General features: G+C 40.3%; 1 protein-coding gene across 1 annotated transcript in view; it reads left to right on the top strand.

Annotated features, from left to right (window-relative positions):
• Positions 1–24,160, top strand: part of PARD3 (par-3 family cell polarity regulator) — a 377,491-nt gene that overhangs the window by 223,185 nt on the left and 130,146 nt on the right. The window lies entirely within an intron of this gene.

Genomic DNA, 24,160 nt, shown 5'->3' with positions numbered 1-24,160 from the left:
TCGCTTCAAACTAGTGGTTCTTTAGCACACATCAGATACCTGGAGGGCTTCTTAAAACACAGCTGGATTAACCCTTCCCCAGAATTTTGATTCCGTAGGACTGGAGTGGAGCCTGAGAATTTGCATTTCTAACAAGTTCCCGAGACTGATGCTGCTGCTATACTTTATGAACCCCTACAAGACTAGAGATGCGTTGGAATTCCTTTGTCTCTAGCGCCCATGAGCTATTTGGCTGCTTTATTTTGCAAGCTGTCTATGTTTTAGCTATTTACTTGCAGCTTTTTTTAATAAAGGTTTGCAAAGGCAACAGGTAACCCTCAGGCAAACCCAGCTAGAAGCGTTTTAAAGAGTAGCAAAAGGAGAAGCAGATCTTAGGGAAAGCTAGTCAGATTGTTGTTCTGTTCTTTCTTTTTTGTTTGGTTTTGTGTGGTTTTAGGGTTTTAAAAAATTGTTTTATGAAGATCTATTTGGTGTTGATTGTAATGAGTGAGCCTTGTAAGTTGACATAGGAGGCTTATGGTTTATTTAAACCCCTTTGGTGTTCACTGTGCTTATTATCTAATATGGATGTATCAGGAGTCAAAGAGTAAGTTTATTAACAGCGAGTGACATTTTCTTAAAAAACTTTTGCTAGGTTTTTTTTTTTTTGCTGTACTTGTGGAAGCTGTTTGTCAAAGGTCAAATCGCACTTGAAGGCCGTGGATGCCCCATGGAAAGTGTTTTCTTGGGAGAAGACACACCAGCAACACTGGCACTGCCAGTTAGTAGCTCCTGGAGGAATTAAAAGAAAATTAGTTAACGTGTTATTGATCATTGGTAAAAATATTGATCATTTTCAGCACCTTGCACATCTAGTTTGAAAATCTAAAAGATAGTGACTTATAGTGACTGTTCACATGACTCAGAAACTCCCCCTGACAGAGCTGGGAGTCAGAAGGGGTCTCTCCAGCTCCTGGGGTCCAGAAATGGTTGCTTTAAACCCCCGTTTAAACCCCAGTGCCCTACAAGAGTCTAAGCCTCCTGAAGATCTCTGCAGATTTTCAAAAGGCCTTCTGTGTCCAGGGTCCTGACTACTAGGGTCCCCAGCATCCCAGTCTGCAGGCTCAGTTCTGCCCCAAGCTGACCTCAGACTGAAACTCAGCCTCCTAATTCATTTCCATCAAAATCCCACTCAGCAACACGTTCCGAGGAGGCTTTGGTCTTGGGGAGAAGAGCTCAGAATCGCATCATACACATCGGTATGTTCAAAGCCCCTCTCAGCCTCACTCAGGCACATCCCAGACAACTGTGTGTCAGAGACTTTACAGTTCTATGTATTAGTGTCCCAGAAGGGTGATGGGACTACAGACTTTCTAAGACATGTCCACCTCAAGAGAGATATAATTTATTTTTTTAAATGGATCACAGATATTTATGTTTTGTGTTTTTGTAATTATGATTTTTTCAGAGAATAAACTGTCCATTGAACAATGATTTCACTAATCCAAAAAGTTGGGAATTATGGCACCTGTAAAGTATTTCTTCATCAACCTATAATTGAATTTGCATTTGGTTTGGAAATAATGGCATCACCTCCATTGCCATTTTCTGTCAGAGTAAAAGCTGTAAAAAGAGTGTTTCTCAGACTTGTGTAGCCTAGAGACTCTTTACAAGATGGTCTCTTGATACTGCCACATAGAGTTAAATTGTTTTGATTATAATGTTACTTAAATATGTATAAAAATAAAATAGGGCCGAACTCCTTCTGTTTACGGCCATTATGTAAACTATAAAACCAAACATCTTTAGAAATTAAATACAAACAAAACAGTAAAGCCATTACATTCAAATGAACAACATTAATTTAATGTGGCCAATAATGTTTTTTTAAAATCTAAAGTCTCACACAAATCATGAATATGGTGGTGGATGCTCCGTGCCTGGTTCATTTCAGTTTGTTTGCTCCACAAGCCAAGGGCTGACTCAGTTCAGCCATCACTCTTCTCAGTTAGATTCTGCAGTTCTTTTGCATGTCTGTATCCCATGACCTTTGACCCATGTGCTACATCCACGCATCCTAATGCATGAAGTCCAACCTGCTTCTCTTACCATTAACTCGAGACAGTAAAAGTAGCATTTCTTGGTGCCTCTGTGTCTGTAAACTTAAATTCAGACAGTGAAATAACACATAAGATGATCTAGAATATGCTTCTATTAACTTGCTAAAAAGTTAAATGATGGAAACATAAAACTTGAAACTCCTCAGAGAGAGTTTTTACCCAATAAAGAAACTCCCATCAACTAACTAAATTTCACCCGAGTTTGCTGTTGGTGTCAGATGAACTTTACTGTTCAAATTTTTGGATTTCATGGGAAAATCGCCAGTCCGTTGACAGTCTGAAGCGTAGCCTGAGTCTGTTCTGGGATTTTTTTTGTTCAGTAAGAAAGCCATGTTCTGAATTTCATTGCTTATAATTTTGATTGATCTAATGGAAATGTGGATCTGGTGGTCCCATGTGGAAATAACCAGGGATAATTTATTAAGTGCTGTGAACTTGATGTCAAAATGGGACACTTTCTCAATTTCCACGTATTATTTATAAAATGCTTTTTTACGATAGCTTCATACTCTGTCTGGCAATATTGTCCACGCCTGTTTAATTGGATTGACACATGAAATATTATCTGACTGTACCCTTTGGCCATTGTTACTACTATTTATTAATGCCCTTAGTAACATTCTGAGTTTTCATATTGGGTGGATGCCAGAGAAGTCGCCCCTGCCCTTCTGTTTTCTATGAATAACAAAGCTCAAACTCACAAAAGTGTTGGTGAACTTACTTTTATCCTGCTTATAACCAGAGACCTCAAAGATGCAGCTATTGTAAATGATCCCTAGTCCTATATCTCTTTGGCGGAGTGTATTTCCTATGTGATTGCCGTGTCTTCTGATGCAGCGCCTCTGTGTTCCCACGTTTCTCCCACCGTGGGAGACACTGCTAGTCGCCTACCCAGCACCTCTTCTCTCCCTCTTCCTTACCTAATAGGATCCCCATTTTGTTCAGGCTGGTAATGTGCCCAGCTTAAAATTTTCAATTTCCCGGGCTCCCTTGCAGTAAGAGGTGACCACATGACGTTATTCTGATGAATGAGCTAAGTGGGACTCATTTATAGGATCCACAGTCTCAGAGGATGGGACTTTCTGCCAAGCTAGGTTTTTCCTGATGAAAATAGAGCCGACTCAGCTTTTTCCCTTTGCCATTTTCCCTTCTCCCTGCCTGGATTTGGATGGTGCCCTTAGATGGGGCTCATCTAATAAGCCTGAGGATGAAGGCCACATGGAGGAAGAGGGAAGCAGCCTGGTCCCTTGAGCAGTGGCTTCAGTCCCGGGATGCCCGCCCTCTGCTCCTGTTACCTGGGAACTGAGCCCTTCCTTACCTAAGTCTTCCTCTCTCAGGGTTCTGTTTCATGCCCAACACCATTCTGAGTTTAGGGAATCATGCACACAAGAGTCCAAGGGAATCATCATCTTCATATCAAGGTTGTCTGCACATTGGAGAACTACCCCCTAGTCAAATCATTGCCACAATATTTTGTGAAATTAAGTAGGAATTGTGAGATTCTTCAGTGTCATTCAATAATCTCTTCTACCTTTTGTTTTGCTAGCCTCTACTTAAAGAAATGTTATCAATCAAATGTCTGCTAGCATTTATCCTTTTTTTATTGATGTATTTGAAGTATAATTGACATACAATATCGTATTAGTTTTGGATGTATGACACACTAATTCAACATTTGTACACATTGTGAAATGATCAGTGCAATATATAGTTACCACGTGTCACCATGAAAAGTTAAAAATAATTGTTTCCCTTGTGATGAGAACTTTCAAGATTTGCTCCCTTAGCAGCTTTCAAATTTGCAGTGCAGTGTTACTGACAGCATTTATCATTCTTAACTCTGATATACCACTCTCTCCTACCTCTATCAATAATCCTGTTATAAAATCAGAAACTCTTTTTTTTTAATTTCATTTATTTATTTATTTGGTTGCGCCGGGTCTTAGTTGCAGCACGCAGACTTCTTCATTGTGGCATGCAAACTCTTAGTTGAGGCATGCATGTGGGATCTAGTTCCCTGACCAGGGATCGAACCCAGACCCCCTGCATTGGGAGTGCAGAGTCTTACCCACTGCGCCACCAGGGAAGTCCCCTGTTATAAAATCAGAGGCAGCTAAGTGTGATGTCCAAGATACACACTGCCTGACTTTTGTTCTGGGCTCGTCCACCATTAATGTGAACTCTGTGCTTCATTTCCCTCATCTATAAAATGGGGATAATAGTGGTACTTACCTCATTAGGCTTGGTGTGGACTAAGTCTGTTAATATCTTCCAAGCACTTAGCACAGTGCCTGGTCCACAGTAAGCACTATTTAGGTGTTTGCTGTTGGTATTATAAGTTGGGAAATGGGCACTTACTCTCAGGAAAGGACAGCATCCCCATCCGGATACAGAAACAAGTAAGGAATGAAAATGGAATGAATAAAGATGGTTTTATTCCTTATACTTAACATACATATAAAAGTGTGGGGATGCAGCTCTCTGATGCCCGCAGTTCAGTCATCAAGTAGGTTGGTCATTAAGTATTCTCCATAAATCACATCATATCATGAACCATTTCTCTTTAAATTAGGACTTATTGAGTTCAGTGTGAGGCATACCAGATTGCTTCTATAGTATAAATACTTGGAAGAAAAAGTAGATGGTGGGTACTGAAAAAATGCCTTATTTGAGAATGAGTTAGGGGGATAGTGGTGTCAGGACATGAGTCATCAATTTCAGTCTGTTTTTTTGCGAATTTGAAGGTATTCGTTTTGTACTTTCATGGAAGTCTTTGAAGATCTTCCTGTTTTACTTTCATGAAAGTTTTGCTGATTCCAAGCTTCAGTGCTCCATAGAGATATGGAGGTTTGGACTTCTCAAACCTTGGCGAAAATGTTGACATTGCTCTTTACATCAGATTGTCTTCTGGTGGGCCAGGCAGGTAGGGATCATCCTCTTAAGAATTATGAAAGCCTGCATTCTAGAACAGTGATCTTTCAAATTTTGGCATGTATATCAAGAAGGTGGAGTGCTTCTCGCCAGTGTCGACCTCCACCCATTGGTATCCTGATGCAGTAGATCTGGCTGGGGACTAAGAACTCACATTTTCAACAAGCACCTCAGTTGACTAATGCAGTTGGTCCATCCACCCTTTGAACAGTACTATTCTTGGGCTAATCAAAAACGAACTGGAACTCCCATTATCGGTTACTTTAGTAAGGTCGTTTACAGTGAAGAGGTGAAATAATTTATAATTTCCATACTGGGTACAGCTTTAACTGGGCATTCATAAATACCTATTTTTCACCTATGACCGAATCATCATTTTATTCAAAAGTCAGCCTGCAGGTGTGTTATTCATAAACTTTATTCAGTGTTTCTTGACACTTACCAAAAAGTTTCTTTTCATGTAAATTATACAGTTTCAATTCAAAATTTCGTGTGCTTTGAATTCTAGCAAAGAATTGATGGAATGTCGGTCGATAATGTTTTTTATTTATTTGAGGACACGATGCAATTCATATTTTTATAGTCAGATCCCAGAATCTGTAGTTAAAAACTCCACAGAAAGACAGCTCTAATGGACATTTGCTGACTGTCACCATGCAATCATTTGCCACGAAGAGAGCATTGTCCTCAAATATAATTGAAATAAAACAGTTACTGCGCTGCAGTAAATCTAAACAGCAGGAAAATAGTAGGCTAGACTCCCCCAGCTTGCTGAAGACACCTTAATGGAAACATAAATACCATAATCATATGCTTTTTGCATGCATTTTACGACTAAAGAGAAAATGCCGATTTTAAAAGAAAAGACCTCTGTGAACTTGTTTTTTCCCCCATTAAAAACCGGAAGCCAGTTGTGTCAAAAGGAAGTCTGGCAAACACAGAACAAAACTAATTTTCTTAGCTACAGGCTGTTATTAAACAAGTGCTCTTTTTAAAAGGTTGGGTTGTATAACAAAGTTGTATTTGCTATTCAAAAAGTCAAATACAATTTTATTTACTTACATTTACTTAGTTATTTTTTTTTTTAATCTCGGCTTTTCTTGAGTTGTGAGAAAGTAATTTTCAAATGGAATCCATCTCATTGTAACATGTGTTTTGCACGTTTTGCTGATGAACGAGCTCCATCCTGGCCCCATCTAAGTGTCCCCACTACACGTCTCTGACCTTGGCCAGCTCCATCCACCTCCTCTGTCTGTGCCCGGACCACCTCTCTCTCCCTGCTTGCTGAGGATGGGTTTTCGTTCTTCTTGGCCGGCCCTGGGAACACTCTTCTGGATCCCAGCCCCACCCCTGCAAGGAGCCTGCTCCTCAGGCCCCCCTCCTGGTCCCTTCTTAGCCTGTTTGTCTCTGCTGTCACTTCTGCGTAGCTGGTAAGCATGATGTCTTGATCATGCTGTTTAAAAAAAAAAAAATTGTTTTTTAACCTCTGGCTATTCTCTGCCCTATTTTTCCTCTTCACTTCTAATCCAGACTTCTTGAAAGATTAACCTAGGATTGATAGAGACTGCTGTTTCTTTTCTACATCTTGTTCACTCCATGTGGTAGGCATAATAATGGTCCCCCAAAGATGCCCCTGCCCTTGTCCCTGGAACCTGTAAATATGTTACTTCATGCAAGAAAAAGGACGCTGCAGATCTGATTACATTAAAGATCTTAAAATGGGACATTTCCCTGGATTCTCCAGATGGGCCCAGTGGATCATAAGTGAAGGAGTTGGGAGAGTCAAAGTTGGAGAGAGACTTGAAGATGTAGGCTGTTAAAAAAGGAAATCCTGCAATAGGCAACAACATAAATGAGCCTTGAGGATGTTACGCTAAATGAAATAAGTCAATCACAGAAGAAAAAATACTGCATAACTCAAATTTATATGAGGTATCTAAAATAGTCAAACTTAAAGAAGCAAAGAATAGAATCGTAGTTGCCAGGGCTTCAGGAGAAGGAAATGGGGGATTGCTAATATATGGGTATGAAATTTCAGTTATGCAAGATGAAAAGCTTCTTGAGATCTGCTATACAACATTGTGCCCATAGATCAAAACACTGTATTGAATGCTGGTTGAAATGTAAATTGAAATTTTGTTGAGAAGGAAGATCTCATGTTAAGCGTTCTTACCACAATAAATTTTTGAAATGTGCAAAAAAAAAAAAAAACCAAGAAAAGATGCAGGCTGCTGCTGTGAAGACAGGAAGGAGCCTTGAGCCCAGGAGGGCAGTGGATTCTAGAAGCTGGTAAAAGCCAGAAAGCAGATTCTCCTCTAGAGCCTCCAGAGGGAACCAGCCCTGCTAGCACCTTGGTTTAAGCCCAGTGAAACCAATTTCAGACTTCTGACCTCCAGCACCCAAATATGATAAATTGTAGTTATCTTAAGGTAGTAGGTTTGTGGGCATTGGTTCTAGCAGCCATGCTGTGTTAGTTTCCCAGTGGCCTCCTGGACTCCTGGTTTCGTGAACACTTCCGTTCTTTCCCTCTGGGTCACTCTGGCCTCCGTGAAGCTCTCGTCTCTTAGTTTCTATGTATGATACTGCTACCTCTTGCTTCTTCCTTTCTGACTATTCCTTCACTGTCTCTTTAGAGAGTCTCTTCTATTTATCCCCTAACTTTGGATCCCCTAAGACAATAGCTCTGGACCACTGCTATTCTCTACACGTTCCTTTTGGGATTTTTTTTTTTTTGAATTAACACCTTTAATAAAAGAAGACAATTTCAGCTCTTAGAAAAAAAATATTAATGTCAGTACTTGTAATGAATAACTCATCCTATTTACATAGTATTAATTTTAAAAAATTTTAATCAAAATTTGCAATGAAGAAGAAATTATAAAATTAATAGTGAAGGCGATTTTCTTTTTTTTTAATTTTATTTATTTTTTTCATACAGCAGGTCTTTAGTAGTCATCAGTTTTATGCACATCACTGTATACATGTCAATCCCAATCTCCCAATTCAACGCACCACCACCCCCATTAAAAAAAAAAAATTGTTTTTTAACCTCTGGCTATTCTCTGCCCTATTTTTCCTCTTCACTTCTAATCCAGACTTCTTGAAAGATTAACCTAGGATTGATAGAGACTGCTGTTTCTTTTCTACATCTTGTTCACTCCATGTGGTAGGCATAATAATGGTCCCCCAAAGATGCCCCTGCCCTTGTCCCTGGAACCTGTAAATATGTTACTTCATGCAAGAAAAAGGACGCTGCAGATCTGATTACATTAAAGATCTTAAAATGGGACATTTCCCTGGATTCTCCAGATGGGCCCAGTGGATCATAAGTGAAGGAGTTGGGAGAGTCAAAGTTGGAGAGAGACTTGAAGATGTAGGCTGTTAAAAAAGGAAATCCTGCAATAGGCAACAACATAAATGAGCCTTGAGGATGTTACGCTAAATGAAATAAGTCAATCACAGAAGAAAAAATACTGCATAACTCAAATTTATATGAGGTATCTAAAATAGTCAAACTTAAAGAAGCAAAGAATAGAATCGTAGTTGCCAGGGCTTCAGGAGAAGGAAATGGGGGATTGCTAATATATGGGTATGAAATTTCAGTTATGCAAGATGAAAAGCTTCTTGAGATCTGCTATACAACATTGTGCCCATAGATCAAAACACTGTATTGAATGCTGGTTGAAATGTAAATTGAAATTTTGTTGAGAAGGAAGATCTCATGTTAAGCGTTCTTACCACAATAAATTTTTGAAATGTGCAAAAAAAAAAAAAAACCAAGAAAAGATGCAGGCTGCTGCTGTGAAGACAGGAAGGAGCCTTGAGCCCAGGAGGGCAGTGGATTCTAGAAGCTGGTAAAAGCCAGAAAGCAGATTCTCCTCTAGAGCCTCCAGAGGGAACCAGCCCTGCTAGCACCTTGGTTTAAGCCCAGTGAAACCAATTTCAGACTTCTGACCTCCAGCACCCAAATATGATAAATTGTAGTTATCTTAAGGTAGTAGGTTTGTGGGCATTGGTTCTAGCAGCCATGCTGTGTTAGTTTCCCAGTGGCCTCCTGGACTCCTGGTTTCGTGAACACTTCCGTTCTTTCCCTCTGGGTCACTCTGGCCTCCGTGAAGCTCTCGTCTCTTAGTTTCTATGTATGATACTGTTGCCGTGGCTAGGGCTTCCAAAACTATGTTGAATAATAGTGGTGAGAGTGGACATCCTTTTCTTTTTCCTGATCTTAGAGGAAATGCTTTCAGTTTTTCACCATTGAGAGTAATGTTTGCTGTGGGTTTGTCATATATGGCCTTTATTATGTTGAGGTAGGTTCCTTCTATGCCCACTTTCTGGGGAGTTTTTATCATATGTGGGTGTTGAATTTTGTCAAAAGCTTTTTCTGCCTCTGTTGAGATGATCATATGACTTTTATTCTTCAATTTGTTTTTATGGTTTATCACATTGATTGATTTATGTAAACTGAAGAGTCCTTGCATCCCTGGGATAAATCCCACTTGATCATGGTGTATGATCCTTTTAATGTGTTGTTGGATTCTGTTTGCTAGTATGTTGTTGACGACTTTTGCATGTATATTCATCAGTGATATTGGTCTGTAATTTCCTTTTTTTGTAGTATCTTTGTCTGGTTTTGGTATCAGGGTGATGGTGGCCTCATAGAATGAGTTTGGGAGTGTTCCTTCTTCCGCAATGTTTTGGAAGAGTTTGAGAAGGATGGGTGTTAGCTCTTCTCTAAATGTTTGATAGAATTCACCTGTGAAGCCATCTGGTCCTGGACTTTTGTTTGTTGGAAGATTTTTAATCACAGTTTCAATTTCATTAGCTCTGTTTGGTCTGCTCATATTTTCTATTTCTTCCTGATTCAGTCTTGGAAGGTTATACCTTTCTAAGAATTAGTGCATTTCTTCCAGGTTGTCCATTTTATTGGCATAGAGTTGCTTGTAGTAGTCTCTTAGGATGCTTTGTATTTCTGCAGTGTCCGTTGTAACTTCTCCTTTTTCATTTCTAATTTTATTGATTTGAGTCCTCTCCCTCTTTTTCTTGATGAGTCTGGCCAATGGTTTATCAATTTTGTTAATCTTCTCAGAGAACCAGCTTTTAGTTTGATTGATCTTTGCTATTGTTTTATTTGTTTCTATTTCATTTATTTCTGCTCTGATCTTAATGATTTCTTTCCTTCTGCTAACTTTGGGTTTTGTTTGTTCTTCTTTCTCTAGTTCCTTTAGGTGTAAGGTTAGATTGTTTATTTGAGATTTTTCTTGTTTCTTGAGGAAGGCTTGTATAACTATGAACTTCCCTCTTAAAACTGCATTTGCTGCATCCCATAGGTTTTGGGTTGTGTTTTCATTTCATTTCTTTTCTTTTCAGTTATGCATTGCCATTTGTTTCTAGGTATTTTTTGATTTCCTCTTTGATTTCTTCAGTAATCTCTTGGTTATTTACTAAAATATTGTTTAGCCTCCATGTGCTTGTGGTTTTTACGTTTTTTTCTCTGTAATAATTTTTCTAATCTCATAGCGTTGTCTTGCTGCTTTCAATAATTTTTCTTTGTCTTTAATTTTTGGCAGTTTGATTACTATGTGTCTTGGTGTGTTTTTCCTTGGGTTTATCCTGTATGGGACTCTCTGTGCTTCCTGAACTTGGGTGGCTATTTCCTTTCCCATGTTAGGGAAGTATTCAACTATAATCTTTTCAAATATTTTCACGGGTCCTTTCTCTCTCCCTTCTCTTTCTGCGACCCCTATAATGCGAATGTTGTTGTGTTTAATGTTGTCCCAGAGGTCTCTTAGGCTGTCTTCATTTCTTTTCATTCTTTTTTCTTTATTCTGTTTCACAGCAGTGAATTCCACCATTCTGTCTTCCAGGTCACTTATCCATTCTTCTGCCTCAGTTATTCTGCTATTGATTCCTTCTAGTGTATTTTTCTTTTCAGTTATTGTATTGTTCATCTCTGTTTGTTCTTTAATTCTTCTAAGTCTTTATTGAACATTTCTTGCATCTGCAAACAGATCTTTGCCTCCATTCTTTTTCCGAGGTCCTGGATCATCTTCACTATCATTATTCTGAATTCTTTTTCTGGAAAAATGCCTATTTCCACTTCATCAAAGTCTGATTCTCTAGGAATTCCTCCTCCCATTGCTGGACCCTCTGGTTGGGAGCCCGATGTGGGGCTCAGAACCTTCTCTCCAGTGGGTGGACTTCGGTGGTGTAAGTGTTCTCCAGTCTGTGAGTCACCCACCCATCAGTTATGGGATTTGATTTTACTGTGATTGCGCCCCTCCTACCGTCTCACTGTGGCTTCTCCTTTGTCTTTGGATGTGGGGTACCTTTTTTGGTGAGTTCCAGTGTCTTCCTGTTGATGATTGTCCAGCAGCTAGTTGTGATCCTGGTGTTCTTGCAAGAGGGAATGAGAGCACGTCTTTCTACTCCGCCATCTTGGTTCCTAATCTCTCCTTTTGGTTTTAATTGCTATGACGCACTGGTGATGCACAGTCTGCGCTAGCCCAGCCCTCTCTGTAAGCCCCAGGTTCTTGGAGCTAGCTACCAATACATGCTTCCTGTGCCTCCCAGGCACCTGAACCCAACCCATCCAAAATGAAATGCATTGTTTCTCAGTCCAGATCTCCTCTCATATCATCAGCCTAGTCTCAGAGCATGTTTCATCACCCACACATTTACTCTAGAGCAAGCCTTTCTTCTGCAGCCAGCCTCCCTCCCCAGACATCAGTCAGTGACAAAGGCCTACCAATTTTACATCCCAAATAATTCCAAACCCTTTCTCTCCTTCTGTTCCGGTACACGTGGAAGCTGCCAGTAATCTTGTAACTCTTCCCCCAGCCTCCAGTCTTGTTATTCTCAAATCCCTACTTCACCCCATACCTGGAGTTTTCTATCTCAAATTAAAATCTGACATCTCGTTCTCTTGCTTAAAATTATTCTGTGGCTGTTTATCATCTCCAAGGTACAGTCCAAGCCCTTAGCATGAGGTTCATAGGCCCTAAGACCTCCTGTTTCAGCCTCATCCCTAATTATGTCAGGCTGTGTCATATTGGCTCACATCATACTTTCCTAATAGAGGATCAGTCTCAAAGTATAAATCCAACTTCATCTAATACATGGATGAATTAAGTGGCTCTTTGGTGTTATCTGTTCTGCAAATGTTAAATTTTGGTGGGTAAAAACAAGCCATCACCATTCATTAAGCTATTCTAATATAGTTAGAGATGCATCAATTAAATTAAAGGCTGAGGTGACATAAACAACCCAACAACTGAACTCTCGAAAGTAATGAAGCCATAAATAAGGTCATGGCTAATTTTAAAGACTTCTTTTTTAATTCTTTTTGTTGATTAACATTGCCTGAAACCACAATTTATTTGGAGAAGTAATGCGTAAAGGGGGTTGTTTATTTATATATTTATTTTAGCCTTAGAGAAAGTTTAAATATTCTGCAGAAGTATCAGGATAAGCGGAAACTATTTTAGACCTTGGTACCTATCAGGCAAATAGTCCTCCAGCAGAGCGTGTTTGTTTTGTTTTAATGTCTTTCCCTCTGCAAGGCACTGAACTTTGGGGTCTTTGATGATGAGCTGGCCACACTGGTGGAAATTCCCTTTAGCTCCTTGGCATTTCATTTGATTTTAGCCTTCAAACAGAAGCACTAAGATCCTGCTTTACATGCAGCTCAGCACAGTAACTCATCTTTTCATTTTGACCAACTGCTTGGTTCTTCTGTCCTTTAGACTGTCCGAACCTGTGGATTCAAGTGCCAATCTTACTGGTATTTAGTGCTTTTAGGTTGGTGTTTTTTTCCTTCTTGCTCTTGCACCAGGATAGAATATCAGTCAACTCAATATAAATTCATGAGGATTTATGTGAAGCCCTGTTGTGAGATGCATTTTCAACTTCTTGGGAGACTTATCAAGATCTGAATTCAAAATCCATTTTTAAATTAACTTCCCAGATGTTCTAGAGCTTTTCCTTGGGCACCCCCGCCCTCAGTGTGGATAACTGTTCGATTATTCTTTATTTGCCGTTTCATTCCTCTCCTTCCTTTAGTGTGCCATTGGTTGACTTTGTGTAACTTTGTGTAAGCAGTAGTTGATTAAAAATGATGTTTGTTGTCTTTTCCAATCAAGGAAGTCCTTAGATTCTTCCACTAAAATAGATGTGTAGATAGAAATGTAAAACTCCCAAAACTTCTGTATTGTCACAGAACAGAAAATGATTAGATAATTCGTATACCCTGTGGATCTGTAGTAATTATTAAATAATTAAATATTAAATATGCATTTAAAATTGCGTAAAAGGGACTCAATAAATAGAATGAATAACTATTATTATAAATATACATTTCTGTAAAACAACTTTCTTTTTTTTTTTTTTGGCTGTGTCACATGGCTTGCAGGATCTTAGTTCCCTGACCAGGGATCGAACCCATGCCCCCTGCAATGGAAGCAGAGTCCTAACCATTCGACCACCAGGGAATTCCCCAAAACAAATACTTTTAAAACTATATTTTCTGTATCACTTTATACCTTTCATTATTATTTCTAGTCAATAAACTATACAGGGATTATATCGTTGAATCCTTAGGGATACAGAGTTTTGAAAATACTTGTCCTTGAAACAAAATGCCTTGGGCCCAGGTAAGCATCTCCAAGGTGGTTCCTTTTGGTAGGGCAGGTGGCTCTTTCAGCTTAGCTTTTTTACAAATTAGCTTCGTATAATTTAAAAAGTTAAGCAGATGTTATCGGCAAGAAACTAGCCTTAGCCTGGATTTGCATATCTTTATTGCCCACGTTTTGAGGGAAATTCTTGGTTAGCTCTCAGAGAGGCCTGCCTGGCCCAGGCTCTGGAGATGTAAACCTTCCATGGGTGGAGCCTGACTGAGCCTGGAGCAAACCAAGGAATAACAGGCCAGTGATCCTGGCTCACATCAAAGCTCAGATTCTCCAAATGAAATGAAGAACATGACATCTCCAGGAGTCTGGAGGATGTCCTGGGTGTGCATGAATCCAAATTAAAGCGGGCTTACTTGGAGTGGATCGACAATGTCAATCTGAATAGAGGAGAGAGCATAAAGCCTGAATTAAAGGCTCTGTTCAAAGATACCATTCTTTGAATTTTAAAGAGCACCCAGCAACTCAGATGAAGGGCTACCAGTGATCCAGGGAGCAAACCTTTAGTTTTTAAACATTATAAATTGTTTTTACTATAGGGGCTGTTATGAATGGAATATGTCCCCCTAAATTCATATGTTGACATCCTAACCAACAATGTGATGGTATCAGTAGGTGGGACCTTTGGGAGGTAATTAGGCCATGAGGATTAAACCTTCATGAATGGGATTCATGCTCTTATAAGATGCGACAGGAGAGCTTGCTTCCTCTCTCTGCTGTTAGCTATGTGCGGATACAGGAGGGCAGCCATCTGTCAACCAGGAAGAAGGCCTTCACCAGACACTGGGTCTGCTGGCACCTTGATCTTGGACTTCCAGCCTCTAGAATTGTGAGAAATAAACGTGTGCTGATTAAGCCAAAAAGAAAAAAAACAATTGTTTTTATTCTCATTTAGATATATATCCAGTTTGCTTAAATTTTGTTTAGATGAGACACATTTTTTGATCTCAACACCACTGGAATAGAAAAGGATTATCCTAAATTCCCTTCAAAGAAATCCTCCTAAAATCCCATTTCTACTATAAATGTGTATTAAAAAATTTTTACTAGGGGAAAGACAAATTTCTTCATAGATTTTCAAAAGTTATAAATGGTGGTCTCTAAAATAATTGCAAATTACCTGTCTAAGAAAAATCCTGCTATACTTTCATGCAGACTTCATATAATTCTGGAACTGTGAAAATATATTTAAAAAATAAAAGTATAGTGTTGTCTTTCATGAAGGAAAATGTTTGGCATACTAGAACTTACCGATTATCATGACAAGTCTCTCAAGGTAACCTGCATGACCACCAAATACCAGGTATCTTTTGCTTCTCTTCTCTGGTCTCTGCTTTGATACTTAATGATGGGTCATTCAATGCCAGGTATGAAGTTTGAAAAGCAATAGTTGCTTTGTCTTTTGAAGGTTGTATAATCAATTAGACCAGCGTCAGGCATGTAGGCAGAGAAGTGGTAAAGTAAAATGTTCACTCCAAGTTTGCTTTAAATTCAGATGGCGCTTAGAATTCTAAAGACCACTGGAAGCAGAGATGGACAGGATGCAGATGGGACTGGGGCTTACTGGGGGACATGGGGTATCTGTGGAACAGGTTACAGACTCCAGAGAGTTCCACGAAACTCCCAGCCATTGTGGATTCGGACAAGGATGGTAACTTCTGGCAGGTGGCACTCCCGTGTCTTGAGGAATGAGGGTTTTCTCTGTATTTCACAGTCACATGTGGCCTGTGGAGGAAAGGAGGACCTAGAAATGACTTCGATTCTGTATAATTCTAATTCTGATGCAGGAGAGTTCCAGTTTCGGTTTTGGTTTTGCAAGCTGCATTAGCATGACTTAAAAAATCACCTGCTTTGTGACAGAAACTAAAGCTGAGGATAAATACTTACTTCGAATTATTCTCTTTTCCTTCCATTTCCTTCTTTCCTTTTATCTGGATGTTTAAGCTTTGTGAAATCTTCAAGGGCTGAATCTTTAAGGGCTCTTTGAACAAGCCCCAGATTCTTGTACCTGTTCTTCTTCCAGCCCCCATGGCTGTCCATTCCCCTCCCCAACAATTATTTGGCGGCTGCGGTGTACAGGGATGTGGGAGGTGTCTGGGATACAGAATTGAATGAGAAATTCACCTCCCACTTCCTCTTACTTGGTGTCACGTGACAGACCACGAAACGTATTGTACCCAGAGTGATATGAATTCAATAGGATGCTAAGGAGGTTGGCTCAGGTCAGGGAAGGAGGGGCTTCTGAGAGGTTTTGTGCTTGAGCTCCATCCTAAATGGGTCAGCACTATAACGTATATAATACAGAATGTGAGTAATATAATTATATGTGTATTTATAGAGATCTGACTGATGGTGCAGCCTAGTTGGTTTACGTGCTGGATTTATATGCTCCTGGCAAATATTAAACATGGTCAACATGTATAAATTCCTTGATTCCCTCCTGCCCCTAAGAGCCAGTGGCAGAACTGTTGTAGCTTTTCTCTGAGTGGTCTATGCTTTGAAAAGCGGTCTGGAATATCAGCAAGGAAGGCTTGCCCAGCCCAGCCCCTAGGGCTCTTGGTATCTTGAGCCCTCATGCATGTGGGACACTGAGGGCTGCAGGGTAACAAAATGGAGCCGACATGGGAAGAGATGCTGCAGACCTTACTGGGCAGCAACCAGGTGGTTTCTGCGTCACTGCATCACTGCATCACTCAACTGTGAGTGATGTTGACCTCACGGATTCGTTCCAAAGCAGGTTCGTGAGAATAGTAATGTCTTCAATGTAGCATTGGAGGAATCTGAAATTCTAGTTTTGGCCATTTGTGACTCTGAATGACGCGGGATTCGCAATATTGCTACTTCTGCAGGCTTTGCTGGAGCACCGGGGGTACAGTATCTGTTGAGCATCTTCTAGACACAATCTACCTTGCGAAAACAGTTCAGGAAGATGGACAGATCTTGTGGAGTCATCATCTAGTCAACGTTTTCCTTCTAATGTGATTTCTAAGGAATTTTATTTGCCCCTGGGAGAATCCCATGCATCCCTCTTTGTAATGAATGAACCCAAAACATACTACCCCGGTTTCTTTGAAAAATCAGAGCATCTTTGAATTGTCTTGGTTTTACTACAAGATTTCCAGCCTTTGTACTAGATCAAGGCCACCTGGATGTAGGTACAGGGTTGTCCTTGTTGACCGAGGGACTGACAGCCTCCAACAATCCCATCCGCTGATAACTGAAGCAGTGGGTTGATTGATTTGGAAGGGTAGTGATGCCCTGGTGGTTTACGGGGACTTCCTTTACAGCAATTGCATGAGACCATCACTTCTCCACTTTCACATCTAGGCCATTCTTAAAAATGCTTAAAAGTCAAATGACTGTGCCAGTTCCACCCACATGTGTGTACGCAGGGGTGGAAGAGGCTGTGTTCCTGGAGAGATGAGAAAACATGGTGAAAGTAACGATGAGGCTTCCCGTAGGCACTGGTGATAAACTCTGGTGTCTTGGAAGAACCCAGGACTGAGGAAGATACAAGCAGGTCCCTGCCATCCCCCTGTCTCTGTGGGGACATCTCAGTGAGGACAGGCTGGTGGAGCCAGGCTTCACCCTTTCCCGTGGACTGGTGTCCTGCTGGAGCGCTCTCTGGGCTGTGCCCCACGCTGGCACTCGGCCAGCACCGTGAGTTTTCTCCTGGGCCATCACTGCCGACAGTGGGAAGGGGGCCACTAGGAAGACGGTTAGTCAGGGAGGGGTAGGTAGGCCAGGTGACAACAAGTCAGTTGTCATTCCAAGCGAATTCTGGGGCATCGCTGGAGCCTCAGGCCTGAGGAGGGAGTGAGTCCCAGGTGCTACCACCTGGAATGCTCTCATGGTCACTTCTATGCCGAGAGCCCACTCCTCTGAGAGACCCAGGCTCTGTCCCCGCAGCAGTGGGGGAGGGGCTTTAGCTGCTACGGGGACACACAAATAATTTAAAATCGCTAATCTCCGCCTGTCCTCCCCTGACCTCGCTCACCACCTTCCCTGCTTTATTCTTCTGACTGGTGCCTGTGACATGATGATATAGCATATTCACACTTGAAAAACTGTGTTTGTCATTCATCTCTAGCAACTAGAATGGAGTTCCATTTTAACGTAGGAGTTTGGGTCTATTTTGTTCATGGCTGTATTCCAAGGCCTGGCACATAGGCATTCAAATATGTTAAATCAAGGCATGAACGAAGAAACCAAACTCCGCAGCAGCACAGAAAAGGCAGTTGTCGGGGTGTAGTGTATGTCAGGACAACCGGAAGCGTGTGTTTGGGATTTCAGAGAGGGCGTGCTTTAGAAACAAATGTGGAATTTCTATCAGCCAAATGTAGTTAACCGTTTTCATTGTTAAAATCTCTTTTGCTTATGCTAAATCCATGATGCTTACTGGTTTCCTAGAGCTTATGTAATTTTGAGAGAAAGAGAGAGAGTGGATACCATGCAATGTGATCTGCTAAGAGCGGGTAGGATACAGGTGTGGTTGACGCAGGTCCGGGGCCAGCCTGAGCTCACCTCCCAGCGCCGCCAGTTAGCCTTCTGTGCCTCACTTTCCTGCATATGTAAAATGGGGATGGCGGTCCTTACCTCATCGGGTTTGTGTGAGGATTGAATGAATGAGTCCATGTAAGGCACTTTGAATACTGCCTGGCGCATAGGAGGAGCCCAGGAAGTATTAGTTGCTATTACTGTGCTGCCACCCCTACCACCATCAGCAGCAGCATTTGTATTCTTGAGTTCACGGGACATTTGGAAACTAAGAGTTTGCTGCATAAATTGTTTTTGCACGGGTATGATATTGGATGATTCTGTATTTTTTAAAGCATCTTTTGTGTGTAAAGCTTTTAGGTTTCTCGACTTTTAATTTGGACGCTACGGTTAATGCCTGCAGCTTTTTACATTCTATACCAGGGGTCCCCAGCAGGGCCCGTTAGGACCGCGGGCCGCACAGCAGGAGGTGAGCAGTGAGCGAGTGAGGGAAGCTTCACCTGCTGCCCGCCATCGCTCGCATTACTGTCTGAACCATCCCCCCCACCCCACCCTGCCCCGTTCAGGGAGAAGCTGTCTTCCAGGAAACCGGTCCCTGGTGCCAAAAAGGTTGGGGACCGCTGCTCTATACTGATGCTAAAGGGTGCCTGGCTGAGGACGTTTGATTGATTTCTGTGATTAGGAAGCCACTTAACCTGCAGAAATTTGCTATAGTATTGAAGCTTGAATAGGCACAGATTCATCTATTTCCAAAACAGGAGACTAAGGTGACAAGGGTTATGATATTTGCGGCCATGAATGAAGATGGTGCAGGCTTGGGGCTGCAGTCAGATCCTCCCATGACTTGTGATGTGACGTGTGGGCGATGCCCACCTTTGGAGATACTGTTTGTGCCTCTTCCTTCTGAAGGTGGGCTGGAATAATAGAGCCATTTTCAATAGCTCTGTGATATACTTAAATAAAAACTACCATGTAATTACATAATATTGGTATTATAAATGCCTTGTATTCATTATATGATAATTAAAATAGGGTTCAATATTAATAAGTATGTAGTAGAGCATTATAGATGTTTTATTTATGGTACACAGGAAATGTCCCTTGTGATTTTTTTTATTTCCAGCTTGGAAATGATAAATCAAATATGAAAAGGAGCTAGATTTTTTTTTTATGGTATGTCTTTTTCACACTCGTCCACGTACCTGGCATCAGCTACATACATACCCCACAAAATGAAGTCTGACTATACCCAAGGATAGCTAAATGCCCATCAATGAGTCAATGAATGCTTTTAAATTGTTTTAATTAGCTAGGTGTGATTTAAAGGTTGCCGAAATCAAAAAGGCTTATTAATTTTTCATCAATAATCACTTACCTTAATATTTCATTAGAACCTGCTGATTTGCAGACCTCCTTCTGGGCTTTGATTCGTTATGACTAAAGACATAATTTAACTTTCCCTCTTTTTCTCATTCTGTATGATACTCTTTCATCTCTGAGACACTGTTAAGATGTTTCCAACATTCATGGGGCTGCTAATTGATCCACCCTTTTCTTTTTTTAAAACTGTACTTAAAGCTAAGGGTTCTAGGCTGTGCAGTACCTGCTGATTTGCAGACCTCCTTCTGGGCTTTGATTCGTTATGACTAAAGACATAATTTAACTTTCCCTCTTTTTCTCATTCTGTATGATACTCTTTCATCTCTGAGACACTGTTAAGATGTTTCCAACATTCATGGGGCTGCTAATTGATCCACCCTTTTCTTTTTTTTCAACTGTACTTAAAGCTAAGGGTTCTAGGCTGTGCAAAGCTCTGTGTGTGTGTGTGTGTGTGTGTGTGTGTGTGTGTGTGTGTATGTGTGTGTTCTTTTTTTTCAACTGTACTTAAAGCTAAGGGTTCTAGGCTGTGCAAAGCTCTGTGTGTGTGTGTGTGTGTGTGTGTGTGTGTGTGTGTGTGTATGTGTGTGTTTAGGCATTTTTCTTTCATCATTTGAATATCTGATAATAACGTGCAAATTTTCTGTTTCCTAAGTTCTGAGAGTAAGGGCTGATTTCCCATATGCAGAAGTCGGGAAGTAAATAGTTTGGGCGCCTTCTTAGACTATGCCATCAATCTTCCTCTTCTGAAATTGCCCATTGACTCTGTGACAGATGTCAGCAAGAGACAGCCCATGCGGGGCATGAGGATCTGATTGGAACCTCTTAAAACCCCAAATTCCAAGCACCTCCTTAAATGCATAGAAAAATCCTAGGTTTTTTGGAAGTCACTAATCTAAAACATGGAAGAATCCTCAACACAGACTGAGATTCTGACAAGCTATTGCTAGCAATGAAAAAATATATGAATACATGAATAGATAGATATTTTCATTTTTCCAGATTAATTATGGAATACTCTATGTCTGTCGCCTATAGGCATGTTAAACAACTTGTATACATTACATATTATTAACTTTCACCAGCTGTACCAGTTTTGAGGCTGAGCAAAAATTGCTTCATGTTAAGAAATAAAAATTTGTGTGCTTCAAAATTTGGTAAATGTATATGTGTTGAAACTTATAAATATTTTCATTGGATGGGAACCTTTTTTTACCTTTTTTAATATTTCCCAGAAAACATAGTGCTGACTTTCCTCAGGTCCCAGATTTCTATTACAGAAATATCTGAAAAACTTAATAAGCCACCAATAAACATATAAATATCTACTAATGGAGAATTAAAATAATGCTTCTGTGTTAGGAGATATTACCAACCATTAAAAATTAAAAGTCCTGGGCTTCCCTGGTGGCGCAGTGGTTGAGAGTCCGCCTGCCGATGCAGGGGACACGGGTTCGAGCCCTGGTCCGGGAAGATCCCACATGCCGTGGAGCGGCTAGGCCCATGAGCCATGGCCGCTGAGCCTGCGTGTCCGGTGCCTGTGCTTCGCAATGGGAGAGGCTACAACAGTGAGAGGCCCGTGTACCGCAAAAAAAAAAAAAAAATTAGAAGTCCTTGTTTGCCCAGAGCTACTCTTTACATCTTGCTTAACTGTGGAATGTTTGTTGAAAACCCTTTCGATAAAATAAATACTTTAATATGTTGGAGTTAACATGACTTGCTTTGGGTGAGTATGTAGATTTCAATAATTCTATTCTTTGCATGTGACTCTTCACGATTCTGGGGGGAGGTTTTGAGGTAGTGTGGACGATGTCTCTTTTCTAGGCTTCTCCTTTACGTCTGTGATCTTCAACCTGCCTGCCCTGCTTTGCAGCCTTTGTTCCTTCTGCACGTGAATGCAGGTCTGAGGAAGCACAGCAGGTGACATTGTCCGCTGATGTGGTTTTAGATTTAGATCTTGGCGCTGCCACTTACTTGGATGTTTGGCAAGTTATTTAACCTCTGTAAGCCTCGTTAAACTCCACTGTATTTAAATTTTTTTGTCCCATTGTTGGACCATATGTCAGCTGTGTCCTGATTTTTATATTTAGAAAATTCATTCTTTATAACCATCCATCATGATCTGTGTTAGCAACTATTGGGGGTAAAAGAGAACTACAGGTCCAGCCTCTGATAGTAATGCTCTTCTAGTCTTTTGGGAGAATAACAGACGGATTTAAATAACACAACCGGTTTTATGGACCATACTGTTTATTCTAATAGCTAGACCAGAATGGTTTGATTGACTTTTTAAAAATCTGGTATGTTTTTTACCATATGGCCAAGGCCATATCTAGAGTGCCAAGCTAATAAGCCTTCTTTTCTCTGCCAGTGAACCATGAAAGTTGTTAGCAAAGCGTTTTATTTCGAATTGATCCATTTTCCAAGCTCTTGGTGATATAAACACCCATCTTAAGAGATAAGGTGTGGATTATGAAGCATTAGTCATTGGAAATTTGTTGCACCAAAGAGTCATAGGCAACCAGTATGTAAAATGACCCAGAATAGAAGGTACATAGTACGGTTGAGGATGCCTGAAATGTTATAAAACTACCCTAAGTCAGTTGGTTGTGGGTACACAGTACAGGTTACGTTCTTTTGAATGGTGTTTGTAACACAGGAAGAATGTAAAATGTGGGAGTTTAGTAATACTTAGCAATAACACGTTTTTTTAGATAGGGTTTAAAGTAGAATGACTTTGTGCTTTCCTCATATATATAAAGGGCTCAATGTACAAATTCTTCTGAATCATAACCACTAATTCCTGTGTATAGCAATGCAGTAATATAACAGGATTAGGTTGTCTTCTGATCTAATCAATCAATTCTTAAAGAATTCGTGGCTTCCCTAACTTCCTGGGTACCAGCAGAATATTTGTATCTTTCATTTCTCTCCTCCTCGTTTGTGTTTTCCTTTACATCCTTTAGCATATATACCATATTTAAATCAGCTTTTAAAAAGTCCTTTTGCCTCTAATTCCATCATCACAGCCCTTTCTGGATCTGTTTCTATTGACTGATTTTTCTCCTGGTTCTGGGTCACATTTTTCCTCCTCCTTCTTATGTCTAATAATTTTTTCATCGGCTGTCAGACATTTTGAATTTTAGGATGTAGAGGACTGTGTTTTGTTCCTTCCGGTCAGCATTACTGGAAGTCTAGTCCTAAAGTCTAGTCTGGGTGGCATCACTTCTGCCCCCAAAAACCTGACTGCAGAATCAAGTCCAGACTTCTTAGTGTGGCATTCTCCTCCCAGAGAACCATCATGGTCTTAACCCTCTGTATTTGTCCTCGTCAAAACTCTAGTCACTCCAGGCTGTTTCCCATCCCAGAGTACATCAAGCATTTTCCTACCTCAGTTCCCATTACAGGTACTTTTTTGTTGTTGTTAAATCAGTCTGGAACTGATGCATACAGCCCTCTTTATCTCTATTGTTAAAATCCCAATTCTCCAAATGCCATCTTTCTGCAATTTAGTACAACTAGTTGGACTAGTTGTACATTTGTAGACAATTTATAAGTGGGTATGTAGGATGAACGAATGAAAAAATTTTGGCTTCAGGTTGTTTAGTGATTTGATTGATTGATCTAAGAAGATTCCTTTGCCTAGCTTTAGCATGTAAGGAGAATTCAGTTCATAAAAATTAGCTATCTATAACTTTCCAGTAATGTGTCAATGACATGGAACAGAATAGGATTGCTTTACAAATCCATTCTTACAGTATATTTTTTGGCTAGGACTTTTTTTCCCAAAATAACTATAATTCAGTGTTAATAAAGTTGCATATATATTTTTTCTTTGTACATTTCTTAAGCCAGTGATAATGATATGTTCTTCTACTGATAATGCTGGATTCAAGACCGGGAAACAAAGAGCTTAGGTTATTTTGGGACCCTTCAGTATCTCTGTAGTGTCTGTTTTCTTCCTGTGCAGCTATTCAGACACTACTGGCCACTGTATTTAACTAGGCACAACATTTTGCTGATTTCCTTTGTTTCCTGAGTAAGAAACATATTATCCCTTAATCAGCTTCTTTTGAAATGTCTGTTTACACTAAACAAAGTCCTATTCCAGTTAATTTCAAATTCTAAGCAAAAGCTCTGGTAATTAAACATTGTCTGAAGGAGCATCCTGTTACTGTACTGCAATGTTGAAACTGAGGTGAGGTAGAAACAATATTAAGCTTATTAGCACATTCATCAATTTCATTGGTCAACCGCACTGAAGGACTATATACTGACATAAGGAAGTTTTTCTCTCAAACTTAAACACTATGGGACTTTGGGAAACTTAGCACTTCTCTCCCCTCTTCTGTAAAATGAAATAGCTACATACGAATAAATAATAATCATCACTCTCTTGTAGGGTTGTGTGGGATAAACGAGATAGTACAGGTAAACCATTTGGTACAGTGCCTGCTTGCAGTATTATAAATACATATATTTAATGGTGGTGGAGGTCAAATCTCATGTCAAAACTATATTATGAGGGGCTTCCCTGGTGGCGCAGCGGTTGAGAGTCCTCCTGCCAATGCAGGG

The sequence above is a fragment of the Neophocaena asiaeorientalis genome, unplaced genomic scaffold (genome assembly GCF_003031525.2).
Source record: "Neophocaena asiaeorientalis asiaeorientalis breed wild unplaced genomic scaffold, Neophocaena_asiaeorientalis_V1.1 scaffold217, whole genome shotgun sequence".
Classification (NCBI taxonomy): domain Eukaryota; kingdom Metazoa; phylum Chordata; class Mammalia; order Artiodactyla; family Phocoenidae; genus Neophocaena; species Neophocaena asiaeorientalis.
This window is presented reverse-complemented; position numbering and strand designations above follow the sequence as displayed.